General features: G+C 42.7%; 1 protein-coding gene across 18 annotated transcripts in view; it reads right to left on the reverse strand.

Annotated features, from left to right (window-relative positions):
- The window catches only part of ESRRG (estrogen related receptor gamma), a 406664-nt gene that overhangs the window by 351962 nt on the left and 41447 nt on the right, over nt 1–13255 (reverse strand). For 4 of the 18 annotated variants that reach the window (XM_005238725.4, XM_027788557.2, XM_055816298.1 and 1 more), the window contains exon 2: nt 790–835. The exons of 12 other annotated variants lie outside the window; for them this stretch is intronic. The gene's annotated coding sequence lies outside the window, so the exon portion shown is untranslated. Of the gene's footprint in view, nt 1–509; nt 545–789; nt 836–13255 lie in introns of all 18 variants that reach the window. 2 more of the 18 variants (XM_027788558.2, XM_055816304.1) reach the window with 1 other exon arrangement.

The raw sequence follows: 13255 nt of genomic DNA on the forward strand, positions 1-13255 counted from the left end.
AAAATTACATTGATTGCAGGAAATGGTGGCATTCAAACAATATTGCAATGGCCAAAGCCTGAAAGCTAAATTCATTGTTGAGCTAAACTAGGCTTTCAGAGGGCATCGTTTGATTTGAGGGAAAAAAGCATCTACAAACCACATAATTTCAATTAATAGTTTAAAAAGCACACAGTAAGAAAGGAAAAACGCTGGTCAATATGCCACATGCCACTCAAATAAGCAGAGTCTCTGCATGTAGATGTGTGTGTATATATATACGCACACATATATACACACACACATACACGGGTGAGAGCACACATGTGGTTTTGAGTGGTTTGTTGTTTTTTTTTTTTTGAGGCAGGCCAAATTTGAGATCCAGAAAGACGCAATGTATTTCAGAACAGTCTGAGAATGCTCTTTTACCCATGCTATCTTTAATTCAAGAGTAATTTCAAATCAACAGCCCACAAAGTTAAACCTAGTTCTCTTCAAAACTCAGAAAAAGAATTCATTCGAACCCTTACCTTTGGCACCTTAAAGACTTTTGGCCATGACTTACCTGTATAAATAGAAAGAACTAATTTACTACAGAAATGCCCATGGGCAAACATGTTCTGGCTAATGAAGTGTTCAGCTTTTGCATGATTAACCAGCTGGTGGGGGTGGTGTAAAAATCACAGGGCATAAAATAGTAAGAAAAATTGATTAGCAACTCTCTTTTAAAGCACTCTATGAAAAATTTCCTTATTTTTGCTCAGCAGTTTGGAAAGTGACTGTACAGAAAGATAGACTCGAATGACTTACCAAGGAGCCAGGCAGAGACTGCACCAGGCACTCACTCCTCCAAGACCTGCATCGCAGAGAGGTTCAAGTGAAAAGCGAGATACCAACCAGCACATGGCTGGATTACTTATACAACAGGTCCTGCCACTAGTCATAAAGGTAATTTTCTACTCTGTTGTGAAAGACATTATATAAAATTAAAAACTATGACAATGCTTTGAGTCAGTTCAGTTTCTTCCCCAGTGCTCTGTACTTGAGCACCTTAGCTGGCTACAGATACTCCCATGAGCCAATTTAAGAAGTGCCTCCACGTCAGCCAAGGGATTCATACGCTGCTTAGAAATAATGCACACATTTAGGTGATGCTGTGTAAAGAAGGGGTTTGCACTCACTAGGGACAAAAATCCCCTTGCCCTTCCCACGCTGTACAAGGGGTTTCTTACAAGCTCACATGCTCTGCCCTCAAAATAGGACCTAATTAGTATACAAATACTTGGCAGACAGGTCATGAAAATAAATTTATCATTAACTGTCCCCTAAACCAATGCAGGTTATCCTGAAGCAGTTCCACCTCATAGACATTTGCTCTAGGTCCCTTCAGCTGGGGTACAACTGGCATGTAACAGTTTCTTTAAGAAGGAAAATCACATATTTTTACAGCACCGGATTACTTCAGAAATATCAAACAGCTGCTCGTATAAAGCACATGCACCAGTACTAAGAAACTGCAAAACTTTAAGCTACAGATAATTTGCAATACGCCATAGTAATAGTCACAGTCCTCTTTACTTTCATTACTTCTATGGGAAATGCATGTTTTACACCTATTTATGGACTTTTAAAAACCAGTTTATAGCTATATACCATGGGAGAAGCAGGCAAAGGATTCACACCTCAGGGATCTGCAGTCCCCTGGGATGCAGCCATAACGTCGATGCTGGGCCTTCATGGCTTGGGAACCTACATTAAATCCCTTTGGCAATATACAAGCAGTCACCTTATATCCATAGCTGATTTCTAACCACAACCAGATATGCCTCCCAGAGCTTCCCCTCTCATGGTATGTGATGACATACAACATACCTTCATATGCCCAGCTACCTGGATATGAATTCAATTCTTAAATCATGCTGGTATATCTTCCACGCTGTGGCTCAAACTATTCAATCATACCAAGGGATTCTTTGCAAGAAGCAACAATTTTACCTTAAGTGAGAGTTACTGGGAGAAGAACCAAAGCAGAACTCTGAAGCCCTTTTCCCTTCTTTCCACAACTCCTCCATTTATCTTAATTATCACTTTCTGAGGAAGGCAGTATCTTTTTAAATGCACCAAAAGAGATTTTTCCATGCCATTTCACTGTAGGAGCCAGGCAGAATATCCTGAGAACAGATTGTTTCACACATACACCGTACGCTCCACCCAAAGATTCACACCAAAGAACTGTTCAGGCTTATGCAGGTTAGATAACTACAAAGATCCCATAGAGGTTTTCCTTTCTGATCACGTACATCTGAGAATGCTCATCACTAACTTCATGGTCAGTCGAGACTTCTAACATCAAAGTCGTTTTTGCATGTTTTCAAGGTGTTGCTGGATAGGTGGATCTTACTGCACCTGCACAGTTCTCACTTCTGAGCCCCCCCCCCCCCCCCCCCAACCTTTGGAAACATTCCTACATATTAACACTTAGGAAAGTGGGCACAGAGCTCACACGAGCAAACAGAAATAGAGGAAAACTGAAAACCCTGGCACAAAACGACATTTCCCTCAGTACGTCACTTGGGAAAGTGCTATCTCCAGATCAAACAGAAGTTTCTAGTTAAGCAAGAAATTCCTCTTGAGTCTAACTTCTATGGTCATATTTGAATTGTGAGCAATTTCTAAAATGTTGGGTGTTTTCAGCTCTGATCAACTGGGACCCTGGCAACACTAGAGCTTGTGAACTGTGTTTGAAGATGTTTTCAAAGATGGTAACAGCCCAATGCAGTCACAACACAATTTATTAATTGCAGCCATACTCGCTAAGAAATTATGCTGTGGACTATGTAAGTAGCATCATAATTTTTGGCTAGTCTACTTGTTGAAAAAGTAAAATTTTAAAAAATGCCTGTTTTCCACAGAAAGTGAACGCTTGTTAAAATCATATTACCTTAAAGGAATCCAGAAATACAGCTACAAGGCACAGCTGTTTTACAGTTGGAAAAAAACTATTCCTCAGACCTGTACCTTGTACTCCAAACGCTTTATTTAATTATCTGTTTGTTTACTTATAAGCAATTGCTTTGGAAGAGCCCCCCAGCTCGTATATGCTGTGTGCTCTCCAGAGGGGTCAAGCATAAGACACAGGCTGCGGACTGCAGGTTTAACTTCAAAGAACATGCATACACAAAGGTATTTAGGTGCCTAATCCCACTTATATCAACTCTCAGTGAAATTGATAGACGGTAAGCACCTCAGAGGACATGATCCTTTGACATTAACAGGGATTCCTCAGCTGGATCTGGGTCCGTGCTTTTTTGGACAACAAACCAGCAGAAAATAAAATACATTTTGCTTCATGGCCTCCTTATCCTCTCCAATATCAGAGTTTCTCTAAAGCTGACCATGGTTCCCAGCAGAGGACACAACAGCCAAACAGGCTGGTCTAATTAACTGGAGTTTTTCATACTAATTAGTAACAACAAGAGCATAAAGCAATCAATAGGACACCTTATGCCACTACTGCTTAAGTCTGCTCTGACTACCTCTGGTTCAGCCATACCCTTGAAGCATATTTGGAGGGTTCTTCCTGCTACCCTCCCATGCAGCATCAATTTTTAGTGAGGATAATCTTCCTCATTATACTAGAAATTGATAAGTAACATTGTTAACCTATGTGATGCAGCTAAAAATCAGGTGTAAAGAGCATAGCGAGGAGTCAAAGGATTTTATTTTTTTTTATGAAGTATTTTGACTACCTCTAACGTGATTATATACTTGACCAATGGGTAACACAGTATGATATTCACCCTACTGCAAACAAGCGGCGTACAGACTTGCATAACACACACGTCCCACTCCAGCTCGAGGGGAACCACGCTCTGTTGCTTCACTGTATGTTCAGCTATCTCTAACTTCATACGACAAAGCAACGATTTATTCAAAAGTCATTTTAAACTCTTTCCGAATAACTTCTGAAGGACAGCTGGCAAGAAAGTAGTATGTTTGAAGACAAGATAAATACAGAAAACCTGTAAACCATCTTCTCCAATTGAGAGACCAAACTGCTAAAATTAGTTCCTGGAATTTCTCCTTTGGGTGCCAGTTTGAGTCTTGTTCCAAATGACCACTAACTAATAATCCTCCTGACTTTGACATAACCTACAGCTAGTCAATAAGACCTATTTGCTGACCAGGTGCATGTAACCCCCCTCACAAAACATCACATATTTGTAACCTTATTTTAAAAAAATTTCATTCCAGTATCCCAAAACTAACTGTACAAACACAAAGAACTCAGATGCCCTCTCAACCCCCATTGGAAGTGACAAGTGAGTCCTTCTAAAATTGCAGACACACGCTGTCAAGTGCAGGTGTTTGTAAACAAGTTTGGAAATGTTTCTAATAATAAACCATAAGAGTTAAAATTAGAAGTCCAATCCGCTAGCTTTAAAAAAAGAACTTCCAAAAGGGTTCATCTAAATGAAAGCAACCAGTGATGTTTAATTTAGTCACAAGAGCCGAATTTCTGTGCAGAGTGGCATAGTGCTCTTCATCAAACTTTCCACTATGAGTTACAGTACGTTTCCTTGGAAAAAGAAAAAAAATGATAAGAATGTTAATTTGCTGTCATATTATGGTATTCTATATTTGTATGTGCGATCTAAAAATACCCTATTCACAGGTCTCTTGCATTTCATGTAATTACAAAGAAGGAAAAAAAAAATGTGTTTCCAAAACTTCCGAATGCATCTTGGCTGCCAACATCATAGTTCAGTTTTATGGAGAACTTCCCACACTGACCTCCTGAGAACTGAACCCAAACTCTGCTTGAAGGAGCCTTCCTCTGCGGGATTAAGTTCTCCCTGACAACGTCACCTACTGGAAAGCCTGGCTTACCCTGCCCTGGCACAAACTGCTGGGGGATGAAACTGGGGAGGGCAAAAGTCACCCTAGAGCTCTAGCTGATGCAGACCTCAGGATGCTGCCACTGAACTGGTGATGTCTTGGTCTTGCATTCACACTCTGGTGGGAAGGTCAGAAACGTAGCTCTGAGGAGCCACCTACTTTGACTGACACCTCAGATGAAGGCTGGATGGAGGCTAATCCTGTGGTCCCTGTACACCCCAAATTGCATTTATAATGCACTACGATGAGATTGTGCAGGCAAAAAGATGGACTTTACCTCTGCAGAAGCTCTGGGAGAAAGCAGAGCTTTTACCAGACTCAAGGGGAGGTGGCACTCTTTTCAGGGGAAAAAAAAAAGTTAATACTGGAATTTCTTGATTTTCACATTGTTTCTCAAGGGAAATACAACAGCACCTTTGAGCACGTCAGAATAGCTTCAGCTGATTACAACTGAGCAAACATCACATAATTTCAGAGACGCTTGACTATGGTCTTGCTTCAAGCCAGGGGTAGCCTCTTACAGCACCGTCCTGAAAAAGCTGGAATGGGAAATGGATTAAACAGCAAGGACCTAGTCCAGCAATAAGGTGGGCCTGGCCCTGCCCAGCAGACATCCCTCTGCTCCCCACCTACAGCACAGGCAGGAGCTGCGATGGACAGGGGGACAACCGCTCCCCTTGGCCCCTGCGCAGCCAGCCGCCGCCTCCTCCTCTGCTGGGATGTGATACCACAGAGATAAAACCCAAACCCATCCTCCTCAAAAATCAGGACAGAAAGTAAGTTGCCCTTATCCCATCACACCGAGGGAGACATTTCACATAACAACCACTAGCCAACCTTTCCTTTTTCTTCCCTCCCTTTTCTTTTTCTTTGTAGTATTTGCTGTGTAATAGTAATAGCAATTTCCACATTTTTTTCCTGGACAGCATTTTGGAACTCCCTGCCTCCAACAAACACGCCTGTACCGGTTTAGTGCCTATCTCGTAGCTAGCAAGCACAGCGCTGCATCAGGACCAGAATACAAATGTGCCTTCAAACTGGGAGCCTTGCAGGTGGCAACATCCTTTGCTGCAAGCCATGGATATAACCTAGAGTTGCTTAGCACTTGAGCGTTTGCGTTTGTTGGTTATTTTGTGCGTGTGCGCTACTGCCATCAGTAAGGGATGAAGAAGCCCAGTTCTCCGCTTTGGTGAAGGGAGCCCAGTAAGCGGGAGCAGAGCCCACCTCACCTGCAGCTGGTGGTCGCTCCCCCTCTTTTTCCTTGGCTTGGGAACCTGGTCCTCCCCTTCGCCGGCTGGTGCAGTGAGAGCTCCCCCTCCTGTCCCAGCCTCACCGGTGTCAGACCTGTCCTGCGGGGTGCCCGGCCCCAGCAAGGGCAGCGGCTTCAACGGCAGGCCGGGGGAGCCAGCTTTCCTGCTAGAAACTGGCACCAAAATTAATTCCCGGGGGGGGGATAGTATAACCTTCCAACTAAAACCTATCTCGACGTATTTCTTTATTAAACGCATATATGTGCACATGCACTGGTCTGTATACATACTCTGACATGTATATACTCTATATAGTATATATACACATATATGTGTTCACGCACACACATACAGCACTGCAAACCTTCAATGCTACTCATCTCATTGCTATTTTCATTCAAACTAAGTATAAAAACTGTTAGTTTCTACAAGCCCACCTAACTTCTGAAGCTTCTAACCTTCTGCATGTACCTGTACTGTGTTCAGCTAGAAAAGCATTTTTTCCTAAATGTATACATATTGGAGCTGTGTTTGCAAATTTTTTAAAAAAACAGGCTTTTCACTGAGTATATAAATATTTTAATTAACAATAAGTATGTATTTAGGAGATACTGCATCAAAGTCTAGATCAGATAGGGCAATTAACCCATTACAGTTTTTCCAAGATATCAGATGAAAGAAAATACATGTAGGAAATGCTTAATAGGACTTAAATTAAGCATTTGAGCGCCAAAATAATCTCCGATAGAGATTTATTTCTAATGTTTTCTACATGCTCAAAATGAAAGCATGAAGAGCAGCCCAATTGCATATATCTTCTACCAAAAATAGCCGAAAAATACTATAGAAGAGTGCCTGCTGGGTTGGTTATAAAAGTAAAGCATAATCCATTAACTGCTAATTAGAAGCATCAGAAGCAGGCTTTGCTGCAATAAGAGCTGGCCCCTAAGTAGATGTTTCTGTAACCATTTAAAGGCACAGGGGTTCTCCAGTTGCTGAGAACGGAGCTTGGATGGTTTCAGCATAAAGGCCATGTGAAAAGAGACCATGGCACTTGGCCATGTTACCCAGCTGTTTTCTAAATATGATGACAGGTGCCATTTTTTCCATTTGATCGTGGAACGTAATACATCTTCAAACAAATTTTCCCCAACTAGTCTGGTGCAGTTACATTTCAGAGTTTCAAATATAAGAATGTTGGGTTTTTTTCCCCTCTGACAGACGCATTTTACAGTCTTCGGCAGATATTTCATTATCTGCCTTTTTCTCAAAGCTGAGTTTTGTTATATGTATTATTTTGCTTTTTACTGCTATTGTAGGAGGGAAAGAATAAGCACTTGGGCAAAGGATTTAATTCTGGAGGAATTAAAAAAAAAAAAAGAGAAAAGAAAAAAGGGAGGAAAAGCTACTATTTATAATTAGACTTAAAAATTTGACTTGCAGTAAGGAAGGATTCTTTTCCTCTCTGTCCACTACTTCCTAAAGGACGACAAGTATTCCCATAATTTTTCCTATTCTTTATCTGAACAACTACCTGGTCAAACCAAGCTCACTTCCAGCTACTGAAGGCCAAAAAAGGCCTTTTGATCCAGTTGCCTATCAAAAGGCCTCAGGGGGTCAGGGCAAACAAAAGGTGAAGCCAAAAGAAATGCCAGTACCACCACTCGCTGCAGAACCAGCCATGACACAGAAAGCAGCAATTACGGACGTGAGCAACAAAGAGACGGTGCCTTGAAATGGATGACAGGCTCCCAACCCCAGCCATGCTGGATGCGCAGCCAAAGGGAGCTTGGCTTCCTCCAGGGCTTTGAGTGGCCTCGAGCAGTAGATGATAACAGGATACAGGTCAGACTGCGTAACTTGAAGAATCAGGAAAAAACGAAGCAGATAACAAACTTCCCCTGTTAAGAAAAGGGACATAGCTAACACGAGGGGAAACAGTTCAGGTCAGAGTTTTGGGCTTTTCATCTACATGGATCAACCAACTAGTAAACAAAGGAAGAAAGTTTGTGCGGGGCAGGAAATGAGGCCATTTAGGGTTTTTCTCTCTGCCCTATTTTCATCTACAAACACAGAAGAAACTTGTTTCTTTCTTTTAAAATGGTGAAACAGAGTCATCCGTTAAGAAAAACTAAGATGTTAAAGAACCATTTTCTGAAATCAAATGCCTAAGAAACAATAAAACTACAACTACAGGAGAAATAATGAAATTAATTTTAGCTTAAACTGGTATCTTAAATATTTGTTAACCCTGGCAGCAGCTTTTACAAGGTAGATGAGTCTTATCTGTTTTTATTCTGTATGTAAGAAACAACCATAAAATGCCCCAAAGCCATGGAGGGAGTCAGTGTCAAAGACATGATTAGTAGTTCAGAAGTTATCTGATTCGGGTCACATGGTGTTCCAAAAAACATACCTAAATATAGCATGCAAGAGATCTGCACAAAGAGCAATCCCATCATGGGAGCACACTAAACTCTCCACAAAATTAATTAGGGTTATTTTGAGGCAACCAAATGAAAGCAAGGAGGAAAAAATCAGCCCTTGCCCTGCCCAGTTCTGCAGGAGCAGATGTCGGCAGCGTGAAGAAGCACCAGTCCAGCAGCCCAGGCACATAGGGAGATGCTCCGGTTCCTGGGGAAAACCCCGCACGACACCAGTGTGGAAGGTGGGTGGAGGGCACAGTGTGGCTGCAGTGAGGAACACAGCTCACTGGGGGAGAGGATAATCCTGCCGGTTCAGGGACCGGCAGGTAACGTAGGCGTAAATATCCAGGCAGGAAACCAATACTTGGGCTTCTTCTGTAGCTATCAACGGCATCCTTCTAACAGAGAAAACAAACACCTTTCTGGAATGGGAACATCCATGAAAATTATACTCCCAGCACAGACAAAGACTCTGGGAAAACCCAATGCTTCCCAAGGCAGAATGTAAAGAAATTTCCCTGCTGTAAGTTGCTACCTCTGAAATTCTCCATTAGGATTACCCCTAGCCAGGGAGGAGGATTTTCTCTGAAACGCAGCCTTATAGCGCTAATTGTAACAGCCTTCCCTACATTTAGGGGACAGGAGCAGCCTCATGGAAAAGCGTACAAAAGATCCTCAACAGGCAGCAGAAGGAGAAAGTGAGGCGCATTCCTCGCATCTCTTGGACTTTTTTTGGTCCTTCTCTGTAGAGTGGCAGCGCTGTTCCTTACATTTCCTGAACATCATTCAATGTGAATGCGATTTGGCTTCAGACCACCACTGATCTACAAGCTGGTTTCAGCAAGCTGCCCCGGTTCAAAACTTCCCTATAAAACTTTGTTTAAAGAATTCAAAAAGTCTGCTCATCAATGCCACGGTACTTTGTTTAAAGAATTCAAAAAGTCTGCTCATCAATGCCATGGTGAAGGTTTTAGGATGACCACAGTGACAGATTTCCCTCTGCACCATCCTTGTTCCTATGTACCAGGGGAAAAACCATTCTTCACTCAAGCATTAGAACAAGCAGGACAACATCGACATTACCTTGAAGACCCGGGCAGAGCTGAAGCAGGAGTTATGGAGAACAAGGGAGAGTGTAGGACAAAGCTGAGGAGAGCCGGTGCTGTGAGCAGCGCTGCTGTCAGCGGGTAGAGAGCAGGCTCTCAAGCCCAAACCGTGTAGCAGGTGCTCCAGAAGGCAGGTAACGAACAGTCTGAGTGCGTGTGGGACACAAACTGCAAATTTCGGCTTGAACGCTTCAGGCCATTAGCAGGTGCTTCAGGCAGTCATCCAAATCAAAGTAAGAAAGTGGAAAGAGCCAAATGCTGGTTAAAGAGGTTTGCAAACGCGAAAATCACAGCGCGGGTAGTTGTGGTTGTGGGAGCAGGCTAGTAAGAAAAAAACCAAACACACAACAAGCATACACAATTTTTGTAAAAAAGCCTGTGTTGGGGATTTTACTGTCCTGTACTCAAGCCCTGAGATGCAAATGTTGGCTGGGATGCTGAGATCAGCAGTTATATGTCCTCAGGTGGTTAGAGACAAGACAGAAAAGAGCTAGCATTTGGGGAAAATAGAGGGCCCATTTGATAACGCTTCACTTGAGCGTAAGAGGGTTTCCCCTGTGGGTATTGTCCCAAAGAAAGCTCCAGGCAAGTTTAGACTGGTTCATTACTTGTCACATCCAGAAGGTGAGTCAGTTAATGATTACACTGACTCCCTTTTGACTTCAGTTTCACGTGTTTTCAACCCGAGAACTGCACTCTCATCAAGTCAAATCCCACTCACAACAAACATTAATACAGAGGGTGCCTGCTTTTTAGTCACTCACAGCACATCTACAGCTATTTTATTTGTCAGGGTTTCACCATATCTTTGTATGCAAACTGCACCTTTGGTAGCTACTACACAGCTCTTAAAACCCACGAGGTGAGGGGTGTCACTTTTCTATGTAACAGTATAGGTCAGAGACCTGGCACTTGCTTTTTTAGGATTAGTCTCCAAAGGGCCCAATATTGGAGCCCTGAAGGTTTCCTTAGAAAAGCTGAATATCTGCTTCCTCAAGGGTTAACTCCCTGAGGTCTCCTCAACCTGGAACAACACCACTTGGTTTAAGTTACCCTATACAAACATAACAAATGGGACTGGCTACCCCAACAGTTGTCGATGCAGGCTAACTATATCGGCCAATGCTGGTATATTTAAATCAGATGGTCACTTGAACATTATTGGTAAAGTTCTCCTCGCTGAGGGTTGCATCCTTTGCCAGAGGCTAGCAGGCTTGACAGAAGGAGAGAAACAAATTCCTTTCATCAGAGTAACATGAGTCAATATGTGGAAAGATACTTCCATCTGCTCTGTGTTTCTGGTGACATGACATTACCGTATAATTTGGTATACATTTCTAAGAGAATAGATAAAACAAGACGGCTCGCAAGTATCGTTTATGGCTCACACCTATGGGAAGTTCTCTCAAACCATTTTCAACGTACGGCACTGTAAGAGCAGCTAAGACTCGCAACAGAAATGCTGGGGGGGAAAACATTACTGTTTATTTCAGAGAGTTATGGCACAGACAGACATCTATGGTGCACTTCTGAAAAGAAACATGTTCTATTTCTCAACGTGCGCTTCGAAAAGGCACATTTGGTCAGCTACAGAAATCACCAAAGGAACCTGCTGTGTCCATCAAGGCACAGGCACACACCAGGCACTAGATGTAACCCATCAGCAGAGTGGCCTGTGCTGTTTCCGCATTAATTTTGTGTCCCTGTATGTTACCAGAGCCCTGGGACTTTCATGGTCTGTGGGCAGCAAATCAGCTGAGCCAAAAGGGAAGGTTCCACCTGACTAGGCCAGTAGGAGCTATATTAAGCTTGTCTCAGCTGGAGGTCATTCTGCATATTATGAAGGCTGCTTTCTTGGTCGTTGGTCAAGCAATCAGTGTTCAGAAATTAAGAACCTAATTCTTGTAACACCCATAATATGCAGAACAAAGTCCAGACCCTACGTATGTAAAGGTTTTCATTTCTAAAATGTTTGACCAAAGCCATTTCTTTCAGAGCCAAGCAGGCTCTTGGGTTTGATAAGCAGTTCCCTCGTGTCTCATTTCTAGTAGGCTGCTGGTAGCCCTGCAGCCAAGAATTTATTTTCACAATTCCAAAACATTTTTTGATACTTCCTGACCAAATGGCTTTGCAGTAGAAATCGGTTTCTGCCACCATCTGTTGTTACATAGTTCGGAAGTGCTAGCATTTTCCTTCAAGAGGCAAGAAGTTGGGGAGGATGCATGGCCAATCCCAATGGAATAGATATTCTTTTCCTTACTGTCACTTTATAGGGAAGGCTTGGCCTATTTCTCAGCAGCTGTGAAATTGTCATCAGCAGGATTCTTTACAAAGCTTGGTGGCATATGGAATATATTGCTCACTTCTTCATACTGTAAAAACAACCTTGCTGCATTACTGAGCTAGGCAAAGAAAGCAGGTGCTTGGTTAAAAAAAACACCATCATGAACCAAGCCTCCATAGACTTTGTAGAAACTCTATGGACAAGGATATTTTGGTGACAATTATATTTTCAAATTAACTAAATAATATTTCAGAGAGTTCCCAGGCTTCAGAGGTGGGACAGTCCCTTAAAAACGAGCAGGTGAAATCATATTCTGCCGTTCACAAAGGTGACATCGACATTCCACACCGAAGGGAAATGCCATCCCCCCTCTGTGAGACGTTAAAACTGCAAGGGTCCAGTCCCCATTTCTGGTGCAACAGAAGAATATTTATTTAACATCAGGTTTAGGCCATCTCTTTTTGTCACTGCCTGGCCTTAGTCTTACAGCTGTGGACTAGCTGAGAAGTAAATTAAACAAAATAATAACAACCACCACCACCCATGGCATGCTGGTGACCGTGCACACTGCATTACAAACGCAAGGCTAGAACTGCAGCAGTTCAAGTTCTCAGTACGGAAGACATTAAAAGAGCAACAAGAGAGAAATAAGCTTGTTGGATTTGCTTGACTCTCAAGCACGAAGTACTCGACAGCATTTTCATACACTGCCAGAAAAAAACTAAAAGAAACTGTCTGAGACGGGATTATGAAGAGATGTAGTTAATGTCCCCACTGCTATATATTCCACAGTGACTGTCCCCTAGCTATCCAGATGCATACATACACACATACATGTTCACGGTCATCTGTGTTCTGCCCTATCCAGGACGGCCACAGCCAGTGAAACCAAAGCGCCACTTACGCTCACAGGCTTGTTTGGGACAGCAGCAAATGGCAGATGCTTCGCGAGGGTCATGGGGCAGGCATACAGTGACAATTCCCCAAGCTACTCTTCTCAGTATCCATCTATTTGCAGCTCAGCGACTTCCTTTACACAATACATACAATTTTTCCAGATTAGCGATCCGCTTTTAGGAATCTTCACTTGCAGTTACAGACTTTTTTTTTAGAGCAAGGGTCTCCAGCTACGTTGCACGTTCCTGGTACTAAGTGAGCTATTACATACGGATATGAAGAAATCCGGCCTGCTGCCCTCATCCCAGAGAAAAGGGCAAAACAAGTATTTGGACAACACGTGCTGCCTGAACTGCTACACAGTCTTCTGCACACAATCCAGCAGAGAAGAGGGCTCTGCTGCAGCCATTACAT

This window comes from Falco peregrinus, chromosome 11 (assembly GCF_023634155.1).
Source record: "Falco peregrinus isolate bFalPer1 chromosome 11, bFalPer1.pri, whole genome shotgun sequence".
NCBI classification, from domain to species: Eukaryota; Metazoa; Chordata; class Aves; order Falconiformes; family Falconidae; genus Falco; species Falco peregrinus.